This window comes from Macrobrachium nipponense, chromosome 17 (genome assembly GCF_015104395.2).
Source record: "Macrobrachium nipponense isolate FS-2020 chromosome 17, ASM1510439v2, whole genome shotgun sequence".
Classification (NCBI taxonomy): domain Eukaryota; kingdom Metazoa; phylum Arthropoda; class Malacostraca; order Decapoda; family Palaemonidae; genus Macrobrachium; species Macrobrachium nipponense.
In genome coordinates this window covers 80,955,001-80,974,411 of record NC_087210.1, presented here as the reverse complement: position 1 = coordinate 80,974,411, position 19,411 = coordinate 80,955,001, and the positions used below count along the sequence as shown (strand labels likewise).

The 19,411-nt window shown below is 36.8% G+C and overlaps 1 protein-coding gene and 1 long non-coding RNA gene across 2 annotated transcripts in view; one reads left to right on the top strand and one right to left on the bottom strand.

The window, feature by feature from the left end:
- The window catches only part of LOC135196361 (uncharacterized), a 14,605-nt gene extending 13,615 nt beyond the window's left edge, over positions 1-990 (bottom strand). The window contains exon 1 of the long non-coding RNA XR_010310394.1: positions 219-990. This is a non-coding gene — a long non-coding RNA (uncharacterized LOC135196361). The remainder of the gene's footprint in view (positions 1-218) is intronic.
- Positions 1-19,411, top strand: part of LOC135196363 (E3 ubiquitin-protein ligase wwp-1-like) — a 422,942-nt gene that overhangs the window by 74,648 nt on the left and 328,883 nt on the right.

Here is a 19,411-nt window from a genome sequence, read left to right as displayed (position 1 = left end):
CCTTCGCTCCTCGCAGCTGTCGAACCTCATCTTCCAACTGGTCGTTCCGTTCGCCCTCGGACACCGGTGTTCCTATCCAGCGACTTGAAGCGATGATTCCCTTCCTCTAGAAGCACTCAGCTCGTTTCTCTTCAGTTTCGCAACCTGAACTTCACAATGTAGTACACACGTTTCCTTCGTGAGATCTTCCACTTCCTTCTGCAGGAGCTGGACCTGACCTCGGCGTCTTTCCTGTCGGATTAGCGCTTTTCGTTCCTGGACGAGCCTCGCCATCCGCGCCGCTTCTTTGGTCTATATCTGCACGTCCTTCTCCTTCTTCACTTGATCGTTCTCCTTCAGAAACAACGTCTCACCTTCGAATAAGTGGGCCCTTTCTTGCCAGGCCTGTTGTTGCAACACCCCCTGAGTTATCTGGATCACACGAGTGCTTTCTTCCTTCTGAATGTCTTCATTGTAGTCAAGCCTCTGTTGCAGCTGAAAAATGATCCTGTCCAAGTTCATTGCTGCTCTCTCTGGTACTGTGTGGTGTCTCGCAAGGCCGAAATTCTCTCGTTCAATTCCATTTCCTTGGCCTGTTCACCTCCATCATCAGTATTAGGAGGAACCTCACCAGTGAATAGGCAGCCTATAAACAACATGACTATCCTTGCGTTAGACTTCTCTCCGTATTTCAGACAACATCTAGACAATAACGTCACACAACAGCTGCTGCCAAGGCAGGCCAAGTAAGGCCACATTTTCTTCAAACTGGAGTACCCAATTCATATACTCTCCTCTATATCCCTCTCTTTTTCCTTGATTTTCAATATTTCACAAGAGATATTTCGATTTATCAAAATATAGCAAGAAACATTCTGAAAGATTTCCAATCATGCCTTGTTTCTATGTGTTATAAATTTCTGCTGTTCTCTCTCTCTCTCTCTCTCTCTCTCTCTCTCTCTCTCTCTCTCTCTCTCTCTCTCTCTCTCTCTTTTTTTTACGGGATCTTTTTGCAGTACGCATCTTTTTGTTTGGTCTCTTATCGTCTTATCTATTAAAATATAATTTAGGGATTTTCCTTTTATTTACCTTTTTGTCTACAAGAAAACAATACTAACTACAGGCGGGCAATTGGAACTGAGCAAAAAATGACAATTTTTCTAAGCTACGTTTTATTGTTGTTGGATTTACCAAATAACTAAAAGATATCATTCTAAATGAATTAGCCGAGACATCAAGAGAAATATTATATATTATATATAATAATCAACTACTCGACCATAATGATTTTCAAAAACTATAGGTAAGTTTTAAGATTTTAAATTTATATCATATGCATACAAAGAAAAGGTAAAACGAAATTTAATTATACTAAATTTTGTCCTATATAAAAGTGAAAATCAGGTATAAAGGAGTACAATTTTATTTGAGCATAACTTGATTCGTAAATTGAAATTCAATATAGAAATAAAGCAGAAAATCCTAACAGCCCCATTTCTATAGGCAACGCATTTGGTGTGAACGTATCCTTATAACACAAATGTAAATAATACTGTTTAATACGGACGATAATGACAGCAATTAAATACTATTTAAAAACAATTACAGAGTCAATAATGTCGTCAAATAATAAATACAACAATGAAAACGACATGACATGTAAGGTTAAGAAAATGTATTGTAGAAGCGTGCTTGATAAAGAAAAAAAAAATATCTGCGTAAACACGTTCCAGGGAAATCAAATACATAACCCACACTTCTGTTACATAATATAAACTGTAGATTCCATACCTGATCGTCTGTGTGTGGTCACAGATGCAGATGGAGGTTGGACATCCTACTCATTGTATATTATCATAAAAATAATAATGATAAAATATTGACACTAGCTCACGTGTTTTTAGTTATGTTCCTTTTACTTGATTACCAGTTAATGCTAATGTTTTGGAAGATCATGCATATTTCATAGGTTTAAAGTGAAAAGTAATATTTATAGTATCTCAAAATTAAATGAAAAAAAAGTGATATTGGTTCAAATTTATCTGCCAGATTGTCGGAAAAATGTGATGGTTTTTTAGTTTAACATTTAGTCAAACTGAAATAAGCCTTAAATTTTGAACATAGAAGGCTTTGTAAATATCACTACTTTTATTTTGTTATTTTGAAATAAAGGGAATTACAAAACGCGCTTCATTCCAAGAAAAGAAGGAAAACAGATTAAGGTAATAAAGTTGAGACAGAATAAGAGCACAGCAGTTAAGAAACTAAGGCTAGATTATTAAAAGAGGGTCCAAAAGGTAGAAGAAATAAGCCCTGATAGAATTAGTGGAGCTAAAAGCTGCAGCCTACGAATGGCCATATACTAGGCAACTTAACTCTCCAATGCAAAGGTAGAAGCTCCTAACCCTCCCTAAGACAGGAAATGGTCAGGGAACGGCAAGGACTATGGCAGTTGACTTTACAGGAGAGAAAAGTTACATTCCTACAAAACCATATTAACTCTTTTACACGTTAGAATTGGCTATAACTACATCGGCACTAGAAAACTACTTTTCTATTACAATGCATCTTGAAAACAAGGATGAAAATATCCTTACTAAAGAAATATAGTAAAATGGATAATGACTCGTATTTTGCAACTGACCTGGTGCTAGGAAGAAAATAAGAACACGAGGCTTCTTCACACCATAATCTAGAAAAGAACTTAATAAGTTATCTCTCTCTCTTTCTCTCTACTCATCTTTGTCTTGTTATATTCTGTGGTTCTGTCTTTCTCTTTTCCAACAAATATGAACCTGTTATATTGGTGAAAGTATCCTAATATTTCATGTTGTTTTAATTACTAAAATTTAGTAAATAAAGAAAATTATATATAGCCCCAAAAATTTTTTTTGTGTTATTGCCCACATCGCCCGCTTTCTCTATGGAGGTGGCCCAATCATGAATTGTAAAGTAAGTATAGAATCATGTATCTGTGTAAAGTATAGTTGCTACCTCAATAAAGTAAATGAACTGAAAAATTTTGCTTTAATGCTGATATAGATGTTCTATTATATATATATATATATATATATATATAGTATATATATATATATATATATATATATATATATATATATATATATATCGATATATATCTATATATATATATATATATATATAGAGGTGGCTTGCTGCTTACAGAACACCACCGTTAACACTTGGTGAAAGTTTTGTATCGATCTCGTGGACAGTCATGTCAGTATATAAGATTTAATAATCTATAGGAAATGCCATTTCATAAATACTGAGTTCCTAAGCACTTTCTTTTAGTCTCCCATATTTATTTCGCATATTTCCTTCAAATGCACATTTTACACTCAAACCCAGTATCGTCAACAACAAAATGTTTACGACCACTCTCTTAATTAACGTTAATAGATTAAGGATACTTTACTCTATGCTCAAGAAAACTATCTGCTGCCCACTCCTCCTTCCTTGTCCTGACGGCGCAACATCTATTGGATGCTCCGTTAGTTACTTGCTCAACTGCTCCGGGGTTTCATAGTCGCGGATTCGTGTTCACTCTGGATCAGCGGAGGGAACGAACTATTGTGCGTGACAGTACAGTTGGACACAGGTTTACCTGGTACACCGTCTTGAGAGACTTCCCCCACCTCTCCTCCCCTCCCTCTCTCTCTCTCTCTGAATGTTACTAGTTTAAGTATATTTTGCGGACGTATCTATCTATCTATCTAATCTAATAATAATAATAATTTAAAATGTTGTATATATATATATAACGATTCACGCTGTTGTTACCTGCCAGCAAGGCTGGCATTACGGTACGGTACGGTACGGTTGATATTTATAGCTGTTAGGAACAATCGTTTGCCGATTGTTCCCTTGGTGGATTGTTGCCTCCTTTGTTTTTGTTTTTTTAATTGCTGGCGAGTTGACGTCTGTTGGATGGCGTCAAACTTCGTCAGTCAGGTCCTGGAGGGGAGAACAACCAGTCAGGTTCAGAGAGGCAGTCTTGGCAGCAGAGCAGCGGAGAGTATCTGAGGACGAGTTGGTAGTTGTATCAACCCTGTCGTGAGCATCCAGTGGTCGAGGAGGACCTTCATACTGTATCTGAGGACGAGATGGTTGTTGTGTCAACTCTGTCTTGATCGTCCAGCATTCGAGGAGGATGTCCATATTGTCTCCGAGGACGAGGTGGTTGCCGTATCGGCTCTGTCTTGATCGTCCGGCATTGGACTGTTGTCCTCATTGTTTGAGGAAGTGTTCCCGTTTTGCTCTGTGTAACATTATGCCGCTTCAGTGTTAATTCTCATTTATTATTATGCTGCCGTTTTTACATTTATTGTAATCGTTATTTCACTGCTTTTTCAATGTGTTTGTGTATTATGCTGCCTGATTTTGTATATATTTATGTACTGCACTGCTTTTTCATTTATACCGTGGTCCTCTTATATATATGATGTTGCTTTTATTATATTAGTTATGCTGCTTATGAAATTGTTTGTTGAATTGTACAAGAATCACTTAATTGGATTATTATTGTTGCTGCCTTTATTATTTAATTCATTGTGTATGTTTATTTTGTTTATCACTGGACCTGACTCACTTGTACATTTTGTATATTTTGTATAATATACTAATTTTAAGGTAATAATTTTTTTTTTTTTTTTTGTTTTATGCTCCTCCCCTCCTTTGTTTGTCACCTGTCGTCAGTCACTACGGCCCAATTGCTTATTTTTAAGAACCTGTCGATGTGGAAAGTCGAGATCGTAATAATAGCCTATGTGTACGGTACGGAATTACGCAACGACAATTTTACCGAAGTACGGTACGGTACAGTTCAGGTACGGAAAAAATTTGCAAATTCCGTACCGTACTACCTTACCTTAGGCAATGGATATATTACTTTTGGTCTACGTTGAAAACAAGGGAACAATATTAATTAATTATTAATAATCATAACCAGAAATATAGCCTTTTTTAACTATTATTATTAGCAGCAGCTGCAGTAGTAGTAGCTATTACTATTTTTGTCTTAAGATCAAAAAGTTTTTTCTTTCTTTAGTGACTATTGACTTGGGTTATGAGTAAATGATTATAATTATTGGAGTAAGAGATATCTGCATGTATGGTGGAGTAGTAGAACGATAGACACTGTGATTGATGGTAAATCTACTGTTATACTTGTGCTTAGTTACCTCCTTCGCAAGCTTCATTTGGACTCAGGGCATCAGCCATATGCTTGCATTACGAAGGTGAAGAAGAGATGGCCGTCTAGGAACATAGCTGTCGGCATGGTAGCAGAAATCCGTTTGTCACGCACTTTTTTTTTTTATTTTTTTTTTATATTTTTTAGCAAAGAGAGCCGCCAATTGCCTACAGATTGGTTTGAATAGGTAACGGTTATAGTTACTCTGTGTTACAAATAAAAATTGAGCATTTTTACCGGACATCCAATAGAGTTAAAAGCCTTGATTATAACCGAAAAATTACAGCAAAATCTCGTACTGATACCAGTCTTCATTACAGTGTTATTGACCAAAAACGTGACTGCACTGTCTGTGAAACCCACAGTAAGAGAGCTTTACCAATTACAAATAAACCTTACCTTTTATTCAGGCTTGGTGTAATTGTCATTTATCTGATATGTTTTTAATTACACGTTTTGAAGTTAACTGTAATTCCATTTGTTTTTTATTTATAATTAATGGTAATTGTTTATTGTAATTGTAACTGAAAACTTTATTTGAGATTGTTATCCTAGAGCCGCCCTCTTACTTTTCGAGAACTCATCTTAACCAAATGCAATGGAGAGAATGTTTTGAGTCGCTTTCCCAATTCATTTATTATATTATTAAGGGAGAATTTTGACAAGCCAGCTACCAATTCTAAAAAAATTTTTATTCCATTTATTTCCTTTTTTTGTGCAAAAAGTTTTGTGAAATTTTTTTCCAGTATTTGAGTTTTGTATTTCAGTATCATTTTCTTATAATCAGCATAATAATTTTCACCACAATAAACATACTAAAAATTTACTTAGGCAAATCATAGGATGCTAACGATAATTTCTACAGGTCTAAAATATCTTAGATATGTTTGTTTTGTATTTGTACTAAAGGTATCATAAGTTACAAATTACAATTTTTGCAGAAATTGACTGTAAAGGAAACCAAACTCAAGTATAAGTCTTTGCAACTATCTGCCAATTTCTTAAAATTAAATAGGTGTGGCGAAATGTAATTGAGTAATACGTTTTTATATATGTTTGTAGCTGTGATTACAATTTTGACATATTAAAATTGTATTGTATTTGATATTGTTACCCCATCTTGTAATTGAACGTTGTAACTGTAATTCGATAACAAGTCAGGTAATTATGATTCTAATTATTGTAATAGACATAAAGCAAACGTAATTAATCCCCTAACCTGCTTAATGCTTATATTACATAAGATATGCGACAGTAGCTACTTCATACGAAATGGATGAGCATAAAAATAACGGGAACAAAAATGATTTTTTTTTTTTTTATGTATACATGGGAGAAAACTGATTAGAAATTCAGTGATTTTCCACTGCACTTCGGCTTCTCTCGGGGCACCTGTGAATTGGTTCAATATTTAATAAATCGACTTTATCTTTCTCGGGATCTATGGGATTCATGTCTGCACCCTTATTTGGCCAGTCAACCAATTCAAATCCTCTCGATCTAGAAGCCATTCCTGGACTATTCTGGCCGTATGGATGGGGGCAGCCGTCATGAATGAAAATGACAGGACTAGGTGGAAAGGGATAATTCCGCTGGTGAAGTGAAGGGAGTAAAAAATCCTGAAAAAATTTTAACGTATTTTCCACTGGGGAAACCCTTCAGTCTTGGTGATATCACATATACATGTAAGGAAATCCAGGCCCACACATTTACGGTTACAAGCCACTCCTGGCAACTTCGTAAATGTGTTTCCTCTGTGGTATCTGAAGGAAAACAATCTGAATTTTTTACAATTTACGCGTTGCTTTCCGTAACTGGGAAAATAATGATATATCGTTTGGGGAAATGTGATGCTAAGTAACAACCACTGCATTAAAGATAATGTTTATTCATCTATGATGATTAATACTTATTACAAGTTTGCCTCCTCCAACCTCTTATACACTAAAACAGCCCGAAAGCAGATTAATGGAATTCACGTTAAGAGAGGAACACCACCACCTTTAGTGTTTCAAACAGACAATTAACAATTTATCATCATGAAGACATACAGAATTTAAACGTTATCAATGACAGTAATGACCTGAGATGTTTGCAATGCCAGTAACAGCCAATCAATCACTCAGTCCCAGTGATCGTGTGATTTAATATATCACTTTGTTCAGTGATAACGATATCACTGCTACAGCACCCCTATTACACGCTAACAAGTTTGTCACCCAATCATGGCTAGACTGAGGTGTTGTATAAATTTTGATAGGTTATCTGTCCTCTGCTAGTAGTATTCGTTACAGTCTCCAAATGAACAGCAACATATGGTTCTCCTGGCGCAGATCGTCGCTCTACGAGAAAGTGGGCTTCCAATACGTGCTGTTGCACAGCGTCTTAACGTCTCCCCTACAACAGTAAATAAATGGAAAAGGAGGCATGCTTAGACTGGGAAAATTGACCGACTTTGGATAGCATTTATTTATTTCATTTATTTATTAATTTTTTAAAACAAAAATAAACCTTACAAACAAAAACCGTAAAATCATGAAACCTAAATTACAGTTGCCTTGGTCCTGTTGAACTCTAATAGTGATTCTTTCTCTTTACTTCCCAGAATACCAATAGCGTTCCATAAGTAAACAGGCTATAATTAATCTTGATTATCTAGGTATCTGCATGTTAATTACGTATTTCAGTTCGAAGACCTCCACACGAAAGACCACCCGTTTAGGATAACGACGACATTCGACGTAGTAGCATAAGAAGATGCTTTTACCAATACTATTGCTATTCGTGAACATCTGGCATTAAATGTTTCGGCTATTACGGTGCGAAGACGTCTGGATGAGGCAGGATCACCTCATAGAATTCCTGCCAAGAAGGAATTTCTCGCCGAACGGCCATCGTGCTGATAGGCTTGCCTTCGTTCAACGGTTTGTGGGGGAGGATATGGAATTTTGGTCTCGAGTCGTATGCAGTGACGAAAGGTCTTTTACTAGCAGAAGTCACGGCAGGATACATAAGTGAAGACCGATTAATATAGGCGAGTTTCTATAATCATTAATAACAGTCAGATTATAATAATTATAAGCAAGGGTAATATTATAATCAAAAGATAATAATTTTGTCAATAACCATGTATTTTCCGCTAATTGAATTATATTGCCACGAGAAGTGTGAAAATAAAAATTCTTCATTGAAAATCCCCATTAGTTCTACTATGGCCAGCTTTCAGGCATTAATCAAATGCATTATTAATGTTATGAATAATCACGTAGGCAAATTTATAATATAGAGTACAGCCTGTTTACTGAATTAAAGAATATCATATCATAACGGACTGTTGCAGATTAAAGTTAATGCTATTATAAGTATTAATCCTTGCAGATTAATAAACATTCTTAACTTATTCCAAGGGTTCTTACTTAGCATTTTATTTCCCAAAACGATATAGCATTATTTTCCCTATTACGAAAAGCAAAGCGTAAATTGTTAAAAATTAGATTTTTTCCCTTCAGATACTACAGAGGAAATTTACGAGGTGACAGGAATGGGCACGTCACAGTAAAACGTTTGGGGTTGGATCTTCTTACATTATATGGAATGATATCACCAGGGATTGAGTGGAGGTTCACTGGTGAAAAATACATTGAGAAAATTCATTCGGGATTTCTAACTTCTTTCACATTCAACAGCGGAATTATTCCTCCCCTCCTGCTCCTGTCATTTTCATTCACGGCCGCTGCCCCATCCATACGGCCAGAATAGTCCAGGAATGGTTTCAAGGTCGAGAGGATCTGCAGTTGCTTGACTGGCCAAGTAAGGATACAGACATGAACCTCACTGAGAATATTTAGGCTAATTTGGTAAAATGTTGGGAGCCTGAGAGGGAGATGAGACCAGATCAACTTATGAACCTCTGGGAACACAATGGAAACTCTTCCACAACCGACCACAGATCGTCAGAAACCATGAATCTTCTATGCCTAACAGATTGTAAGAGGTGATCTAGAAGGAAGGTGGCTGGACTTCTCATTAATATTAAAAATAAATGTATAAATTGAGTGTGTATATTTGGATTACCCCATGGCTTCCGCTGAACTTCCATGTCGTATGATGTAAAAAAAATCGTAAACGACCTATGCATATCGTTTAGCTCCAGTATTGATTATTATAATTTATTTATTAGAAAAGGTGAATTTGATATCTTAAAGGAGTTCAAAATCTAAAGGGAATTTCGCTATCCTGATTGTTTCTCAAAAAAATTATCTAAAAAGAAAAAGAAACCCTAGGACAATATCATCAAACTACATTTCTCCAAATAGCTCTTTCCACATTCTCACACCGAAATGATAAGAGCGAAAGGAATTTCTGTCCGTATGACATTAAAACATGTATCACAATTAATATATTAGAAAAAAATATAAGCCAAGTAGATGTGTTTATCCATATCATGTAATAATTATTGTAATGAAGGGCGTGTAGGGAATAACCTCAACAGTATATTCAAGAGGGAATACAACCCAACCATGAATACATGAAACCTCTGAACATCAACAATTGTTTATCATTGGCAAACGAATTAAGTTTACCATATGGGAATGGTTAAAAGAAAAGTTTGCACCAAGTTTGGGAGTCCTTCTTCAATTTCCATTACACGTTGTGGAATTTTCTCTGTCCCTAGTAGTTTCATTTTGATTCCTCAGTCTCTCTCTCTCTCTCTCTCTCTCTCTCTCTCTCTCTCTCTCTCTCTCTCCTTTTCATTCTATATGTATTTACAAGAGAGTGAGTTTAACCCAATCTTCTTCTTGTAGATGTTGTTGTATTCAGAAAATCTACAGTATTATAATAATATTAGAATAAACACTAAAAAACACCCAGGCATTAAAGATAAACAAGAAAATTATTTCAAGTGGAGCTTTTCGTTAGCCCATAACTCTATCCACGAGCATATCTACTTCGTCCACTCATCGGGGTCGCAACAGGCCCACCTTACCCCTAGTCCCCCACCCATTTCAGTTGTAGCAAAGCCAGGCTGAGGACATCGGTACAGCAAAAGCAAGAAGCTTGTCAGTTTGAATTACATTTTAGAATTCCAAAACCTGTAAGACGGCTTAACAACAAGAACTCAATCCCCGACACCACTCCCCCCGCCCCCCGAAAAAATATATATGCATATATTAGTTTAGTCAAGATTAGAGGGTGTTAATGACATATCAAAACTGCATACTTAGCGCAGTGGTATTTCTAGATGACATGTCACTTTAAAGTAGCTAATATGAGAGAGAGAGAGAGAGAGAGAGAGAGAGAGAGAGAGAGAGAGAGAGGAGCTAAGGCGTCGGACACTTTCAACTCGTTCACTTAGTGTTTGGGTATGTTCAATGCTTCCTATTATATTATTGGTAGGAAACGCACTGCAACCGATACTATAAAACTTGGCTTCATGATAAGGTTAAAATATCCTGCTATGATGTTTCGTGATTCTCTCCAATACCAATGTAACTCTAAAATTTGGATCAATTTTAAGTATTGCGTAATGAATATGACCGATACATAATAACAGACACGGTGGTAAGATAACGCCTCAACGAAAGTTAAATGGAATCTTAATAAACAAACTTATATTAAAAGTGAGACAGTAATCTTAGTTACAGCGATATAACCTCCTCAGATTACTTTTTTTTTTTTTTTACTCCGTGTGTGTGTGTGTGTGTGTGTGGGTTTCTCCAACCATACCTAATGACTCCTCCCACTGAAAGAATTCCAGAGCTTATTGGTGGAACTCTTGCTAAGAGAGGAAGAGTCCTCCCCCCATCCTACCTCAGTAAACACTGTTACCATATAATTTTTCGAAGTCCCCTCAAGAAGGTGTACCAGGGAAACCTGTGTCCCAACTGTAACATGGACCGGGGAAAATATTCACCTCCTACATACCTTTTTGGATCTCCCAATCTGTCCCAAGGTAAAATATTTATACTTATTAAAGCTCACGGCAAATGTTCTTTTGTTGTTTCCGTCTTCAGTGGACAGTTTGATACTTGCCCAGGCACCTTGTGATATTTTTTGGGATTCAGCTCTGTGATTGGAATAGCATCTGATAATCACCCTGATTTGTCCTCCACTCGTGGAGTTGTACTTTGCCTTGCAAGAGGAGAACTAACTTTAAAACATACGGAAGTTGCTAGGAATATTAGTGTGTATTGGTTAGGATATTTTCTTTTGCCTTTCTCCTCCTCTCAGCCCCACTCCCTTTTGTGTTTGAATGTGTTGGTTTCTTTTAATAGTTGGGTGTTTGGGATTTGTATAGTGGTTATTTAAGCGTGAGTGTTATTCACATATTTTTGTATTATAGAGGTTCAGGTGTGATTTCTGCCTAAAGAGTTATGTATTAAATCTAAGTGATTTTCCCAAGTGTCTATTTTCACCCCTGAATTGATTTTCTGATCTGTGGTTTAAGGTTGTGGTACGATTTCACACATTGTGAATTCCGTATCCTGTTCAGTGAATACGGTATTTTTTATAAGTGTATCGTGTAGTGGTTAACACTCCATCACTATATATATATATATATATATATATATATATATATATATATATATATATATATTATATATATATATATATATATATATAATGTATGATATGAGTCTGATCACATCACCGTAGTTCATACATACGCATTAAGCTACAAATGTCCTTTGATATCTAATTCGCTCTACCTCAGAATGAATATATTTTCATATGTTAACTGAAGGGGAATTTTAGTTGATGGTAATTACGTCGGCTCCTGGGCACGAACCTATATAAATTTTGGTTTATATATATATATATATATATATATATATATATATATATATATATATATATATATATATATATATATATATATATATATATAAACTTACATACATACATACAGATTCTCAATCTCTCTCTCACAACCTCGTCCAGTCGCCATCTTGTCCGCTGGTTACCTTCCTCCTCCTGGGAGGTCTCCCGTTCATCCCGCCCCTTCCTCCTGTTCTTCAGTGGCTCTCCTCCACCGATGAACGGCCTGGTATCATTTGACCCGCCCCCTCCCTCCGCCCTCTGTTCTTCTGTCTTGAGTCCTCTCGGTGAAGCTCTCACTCAGGGGGGCGGAGGAGGTCTGGGAGAGGGAGGGCTCTCTCTCTCTCTCTCTCTCTCTGGAATCCCCGTAAGTGCCCTTGAATAATGACTCTCATTTGGTCAAATGCTTAAAAAGAGAGAGACCTTCGATTGACACGTGGCTGTTGCCTCCCAGAAAGCACAAAGGACCCACCATTTAGACACCTGCCATCCCACTCCGTGGACTTACCCTGGGAGCTTGTCCGTGAGGGACACTGGAGCCACCTGCGAATTCCGGGGCTGCAGAAGAGAGAAGACCTCGGATGGTCTCACGGTGGCTGAATATGACTTCTTCTCCCATGTCTTCCAGGAACTGCAGAAATTGGACGCTGGGTAAAGTGTGTCCTCTTCCAGCGTCAGGCTGAAGCAAGACGATTCAAAAAGACTGAATCCTCCGGGGAAGGAAGGGATTCTGGTTCAATTCGAGGGACCCTATATGCCACTGACAGAGAGAGAAGAGAGAGAGAGAGAGAGAGAGAGAGAGCAAAGGTCGGAAGGGGTCAAGGCAGGTGGGGGGTCCATTCATTGGTTGCATTTCTCTCACGAAGTTATCGTTTTTTTGGTAGTATTTTCTGGTGTAGTATTAATACACTGTTTCGTGTCTATCAGATAATATTGAATCAAAATATAGGCTATGAGATCAAAACAAAATACCGAACTAAGAATGTTTTACTTGGAGTTACAATGCAGTGTATACCGAAAAAAGAGCATGGGCATCATTATTATAATAAGACACACACACACACACACACACACACACACATATATATATATATATATATATATATATATTATATATATATATATATATATATATATATATATATATATATATATATATATATATATATATATATATATATATATATATAAATATATATATATATATATATATATATATATATATATATATAAATATATATAGATATATATATATATATATATATATATATACATATATATATACATGCATATATTACATATATATTATTGATCGATGAGGGTCCAAAAGACGAATACCGCTGGTTTCCCAGGTGTCATGGCGTCACTGTGCCCTGATCCCATTGGCCCCTTCCGAATACAGGAGCGAATCTTTGAAGGCCAAAGTTCTAAGCAGGTTCCATTCAAAATCCGGTCCCCTCAGTCCCCTGCAGCGAAGGGCGGCGCGTATTGCTTAGAATACCCAGCGGCCATAATTTCCTTCATTAACGTGAACTAACAATAGCTACGGGACCTGTGTCATTGGAAGGATAATACATAAGTGTTCATAGTATCTTACGCGCTTTATTTCGTATTGGTAGAGTCCTTACATGAAAAATCAAGGAGGAATCCCCTGTGCTGAAAACTTCCACAGCATTTGTCAATTCGGGATCCCTCTTCGAAAGAGCGACATGTCAGAAGAGTGGCATATCGAAAGAGTGACAAAATAGTAATCAACATAACACAAGAGTGACAAAAGAATGATATATCAGAAGAGTTACATAGCATGGTTTAGAAAAAAACTTATTAAAAAATACTTAAAACAAAACCTTATTTCAAAATTAAATTACAATTGAATAAGAAAACAATATAATTTAAAAAGAAAACATAATTTTTAACAGTCGTTAACTCCATGTTCATTATGATGCATGTGCATGAACCAAAATGTCAATCATGAGGCAATTCCTCTTATATGATCATTTAAAGAGACAGCTCCCTTTCTACTTAAAACTGTTGCAAGCCTCTTTTCTCTTTGGATTTGCTCTCTCTTCCTTTTCCTCGAATAAGTCCCTGGAATCAAACGCTGTATGTCTTGTTCTGTGTGATAATCTTTTACAAACTCCCTGATCATCGAGTATACTCCCATATGGTATTGTTCGACCGACGACTGTTTCAAGTTTTCTGTGCCTTCCTTGCCTCCACAGCATTTTTATTTGTCCTTGGGAGATTGTATGCTTGCAAGTGATAAACACTCCACACAGTTGGTTCAAATCGTGGAAGATGACGTACTGGGTTTTGTCGTGGTCTTCCTCTACTTCGTGAAATTATGGGTCTACCTAAGCACCTATAAATGGAAAAAAAAAAAAAGGGTTTTTTTTTCACTTTCAGGTAGATTCTTGGATGATCCCTATGCCTACGAGACTAGTTTGGCGGCCGCTGATTGGCTGGGAGCTGCCTACCTCCCGGTACCAGCCAATCAACGGCCACCAAACAAACGTCTCGTAAGAATAAGGCTCATCCGAGAATCTATCTTAAGTGAATCAGTTATAGGTATCGCCAAAATACCAATAAACTGGTTCAGCTTCAACTGGAATGTTATTTGAGAGATCTAAATATGCATCGAGGATTTCATCAGCGTCTAAAAATGCGAGAGCAGCCAGATGTCGTAAACTTAAGGCTAACTTGTCATTCATTTCTTTCTATGCATCTGCAAGACGCCGCTCTTTTTGAATACATCGGTAAATATTTTGACATAGATGAAAAAACATCCCGATATTCAGCTTCAGGAAATTTTTCCTTGGGAGGGCTTTGATGCTACGTAACTCAAAGTCTACTACAATGAATTTGGATTTTAACTGATTCCTTTTCCTTCTGCAACCGAGATGAAGTGTTCTAGCATTGATGAATAGAGTTGTGTTATTTTCCCAGGCAGCAACACAAAAACAGCTGGGGAAATTTGCTCTTGGAACTGAACTATTTCCTTGAAAACGCACGACGTCAAAAAACACGTTATAGTTAAGTGGTGGTTAAGTCAATAATTGACAAACTTTCAATTACACCCTGAAATCGTTTTAAAGTCTGAACACTTTCCGATCAGGAAAACCACTTCAACTACTCCAACAGTTAATGTTTTTCCTGGAGATGTCACTCCTTTCCTTTTTGTTGTCACTCTTGGAATTTTTATTAGATTTGTCACTCTTTTGTTATGTCACTCTTTCGAAATGTCACTCTTTCAGTACCTACCCGTCAGTTCACATACAGATACAGAAGGATTATTAGGATCACGTCAAACCGCGGTCTACTATCCATCACCAGATCTTTAACCATTAGTTCCAATGAAGAAAGGCACAACGCGTTTGATTCAAGGTGCACAAACCATTACTAATCATTTTAAAAGGCATTGCAAAAGATGGGACGATAAACTTTTTTTTCTTTTTGATGGAATACATTTTGACCTTACAATATTATCCACGGAATTAGTTTCCAATTTTCCTCAAAGCTGGTCCGCTGGGAATGTTGCTCTATCATAATTATGCGAATTGCATCTGGAAAGTGTTGCATATACCTGGAGGGATCTCAGGTAAGTTCAAGATGCTGTTAAGATCATATTCCAGGAGTTCCATGTTTAATTGAACCGTTCCTCTGAGCTAGGTCTTTTCTCTCTGTGGTTTTCAGCGGTGAAATATAGTGCATAATTCAATGTGCATTGTAGTAATTTAAATTGTTTTAATGCATTGAGTAATTTTGTTACATTCGACCACATGCGCACACACGCATATATATACAAATGTAAAAGGTTTTTAAAAAGATGTCTACATATTTCAATTAATATATCAGTTTCATATTCCTTGTAAGCGGACACTGTCCTGCCTTATCATCACAACTCTTACATACACGATGAAGCAAATCTCAGCTTCTACACTTATTGACACTTCAGCAACGAAAGGACAATAATATTTTACTTGGGAGAATAAGAAACTAATAAAAGAAAGTTTGCAGAATTGATTGATCCTCCCAGGGCACTCTCTCTCTCTCTCTCATTCGCTTTCTCTCTCCGGCATCAGTCAAAAGGAAGACTGAGAACGATGTTTTCTGAGCCTCCTCAGCTGCCTCGAAAGGAGGAGGCCGCCTGTGGCATCAAGGGGACGAAAGTGTCAAAGGAGATCAAGACTGGAGTGAAAGACGACTTGAGGGAATCTGAGACAGAGTCAAAAGGAGTTTTGTCGAAGTTACTTAGTAGCAGATTAGGCAAAAAATAAACTTTAGATTGGGATTTTCTATTGACAGCGATAGACAGGGTTTGTTTATCTATTGTAGTAGTGCTGGATAGACCACTAATAGCACATTTCAATCTGATGATAGAACTCACAGTTGTTCAAATTAATAGGGAAGGAAGAGTCATCTAATGGAATAGCACAAATTTATTTATTTATGCAGTTACCTTAAAAAAAGGAGATATATTGATCATTCCTTATAAACCGTTGAAGGTAATACTTGAAAAGTTCTGAAGCTCTCAAACGTCACACTTCGAGTAAATGAAGCAAAGATTTGCGATTATAATTATGTCTTTAGAACAGTTCCGAAAGTGCATGTGTATCAGTTATCATTTCATATTTTGACAAATACATGGAAATGCTAGATGTTGAATACAACTATCACCATCGCCCCTCAAACTCTGCACTGCCCATCACCGGTATTTGAATAATTCTTTGGTCACTCGATCATCATTGAAAATAATTTCAATAAAATTCTGTGAGAAAGGTTGAATAGGTATACATAGATCACTTCGGTACGATGTTCTCCTCCTTGATTCCTTCTGTAGACGGACAATGCTGGAACAGCTCTAACAGAAGGGATTCCCTCTCTCTCTCTCTCTCTCTCTCTCTCTCTCTCTCTTTCTAGCTGGTATACAACGAGAAACGAGTATGAAGCCACCACTGCATATTCTGAAGTGTTTTGGCAAATTCATCGAAAATTTTGCAGAGACAAATTGGAGGAGGGACTCGTGTAGGACTCTGGCCGGTCGGACACGATGCACATACACATTTAAAAAATACATAAACATACACAGACTCACAACATAAGAGCTTAAGTACATGCTCGCTCACGTGTCCAAAGAGCCAGTCTCTCTCTCTCTCTCTCTCTCTTGCTTTGCTCAGGAATATGGAAATGACTCAAGTCGTCTTATTACGTTCGAGAGAGAGAGAGAGAGAGAGAGAGAGAGATGAGAGAGAGAGAGAGAGAGGGGGGGGGGGAGAGAGAGGGACTATTATAACATATGACTAAAATGTGGTAATGTTAATTATTAATATATTCATCATTTATGATATTAAGATTAATAATAATCGTTTGTGTTCTTATTTTCAGGAGCGCAGCACTGCCTCGGTTTTGAGAGCATTTGTATAAATATTTCTTTTTATTTTCCAGTGAAAAATAAACTTTTTGAAGGTACTGAATTTCGCTTTGAGTTTGTGTTTTATGTACTTTAATTCTCAATATTTTTTTTAACTGTCTTTTATTCTTTCACTTCTTACAACATTTTAGGTCTTCCCAATGGTGTAGGGTTGTCTGCTATTTTTCATTGAATGTTAATGTTTGTTATTAATATTGTAATTTTCGTTATTGATATTACCATTTTTATTTTTAACATATGATATGATATCGTATTAGATTTTACTTGTTTCTAGTGATTTGACTGCATTTACTGCACTATAAATCATTACAAGCCTATCGATATCCATTTGGCAAATATTTATAAAGTTAAAAGAATGGAAAAAAATTTTTCATTATTAAACCATTCATTTTTCATCTTTTTTTTGTACTTCCTCTTCAGTTCGTATCTACAATTAGCAGAAACGGTTTTCTTCAAGGACATGTACTTATTTCCACTTCATAGGGCGTACTGTGGGTATTTGAATCAGTCATCAAAAACCCATTCAGTTTTAATGAGTTTTCATTTTCCTGATATTATAACACTTCCTTTAAGACAAGTTTTTCCTCTGGCAAGACAATCCAGAAAAAAAATCATTCAGATTAATTTAAAACAGAAAAAATCCGTTTCTCATCTGATCATGGAAATTCCGCCTCCACTGACAAGGAGACAAAAATTCTTCGTGTACTATCAGCTCCTCCTTGTGATCTTTGAGAAGCAATCTTCTTTAGTCTAAGGCCCCGTCCACACGGTCGAGCTTGTTAGTCGACGAACTTTGTCCGATGTGACGTCAGAAGCGGAGAAACAGCGGGAAAAGTCAGAACTTTACCGCAGTTTCTCTGCTTCTGACGGTCACATCGAACAAAGTTCGTCGAGCAAAGCTCGGCCGTGTGGGCCCCGTGCACACGGCCGAGCTTCGTTCGAAGTGACGTCAGAAGCGGAGAAACTGCGGTAAAGTTCTGACTTTTCCCGCTGTTTCTCCGCTTCTGACGTCACATCGGACAAAGTTCGTCGACCAAATTTCGACTGTGTGGACGGGGCCTAAGAATAGGACGGTTTTTTTTGTTACAAGGCATGAGAACCTTTTTTCCCAGAAAATGAATCATTCGTCAAATTGAATGCAAGAGGGCCTTTTTACACTTTTCTTTACACTTTGGTTATTTCCCTGCATTTTTTTTTCGTTGTGAAATATTTTGTATATTCCTTCTGTATATTCACAGCTTCTCAAAAGCTATGAAGGATATTTAAGCTCGCTGAAATTTACTCATATTTCAAATATACATATCGATGGGAATATCTTTACATCATTTCTCCTTAAAAATTCAGCTTGCTACAGTGGATTCGGTGTCTAATCTTAGTACGTGTTTCTTCCATTTACGCATGAAGAATAAATTTTTCACATTCCTTATGGCAAGTGCAATTAACAGTAATGTAGAAGAGAGTATTTGAGACAACTAAATGGAAGATAAAGAGATAACCGATAGCTACAAGGGGTAGAAATAGCCGAACACAAGGTTCATTGTATGTTATCAAAGGAATCTGTTCAAATGAGCTTTGATATTGTGTTTTCAGTATAAACATATAACAAGATCCAAAGGCCTTAAAGACGTCATGGAACAGAAAAATAATGTTTCCAGGACTATACACACCTTCAGCAGTTCAGATTTTAGTTTACTTTTTTTAGTCATTTGAATAATGGGGGTCGTCCATTTTACCTGAAGAAAAAGGACTCGGCTGAGAGGATCGATGCTCCTTCCTGGCGTCCTCCTCCGACCTTTTCCAGGACGCGCTTAACCAAGGCCAATAGAATTTACAGGTCAACCCACGCGCAGCTTTCGCTCGGATAGCCGTTGTTAATGTGACGTCACTAGGTTCAACAACTGAGACACGTGTCCTCTCTCTCTCGTTTTCTTTCTCTCCTCTGTTTCCCTTATTCATAATCACATTTACTA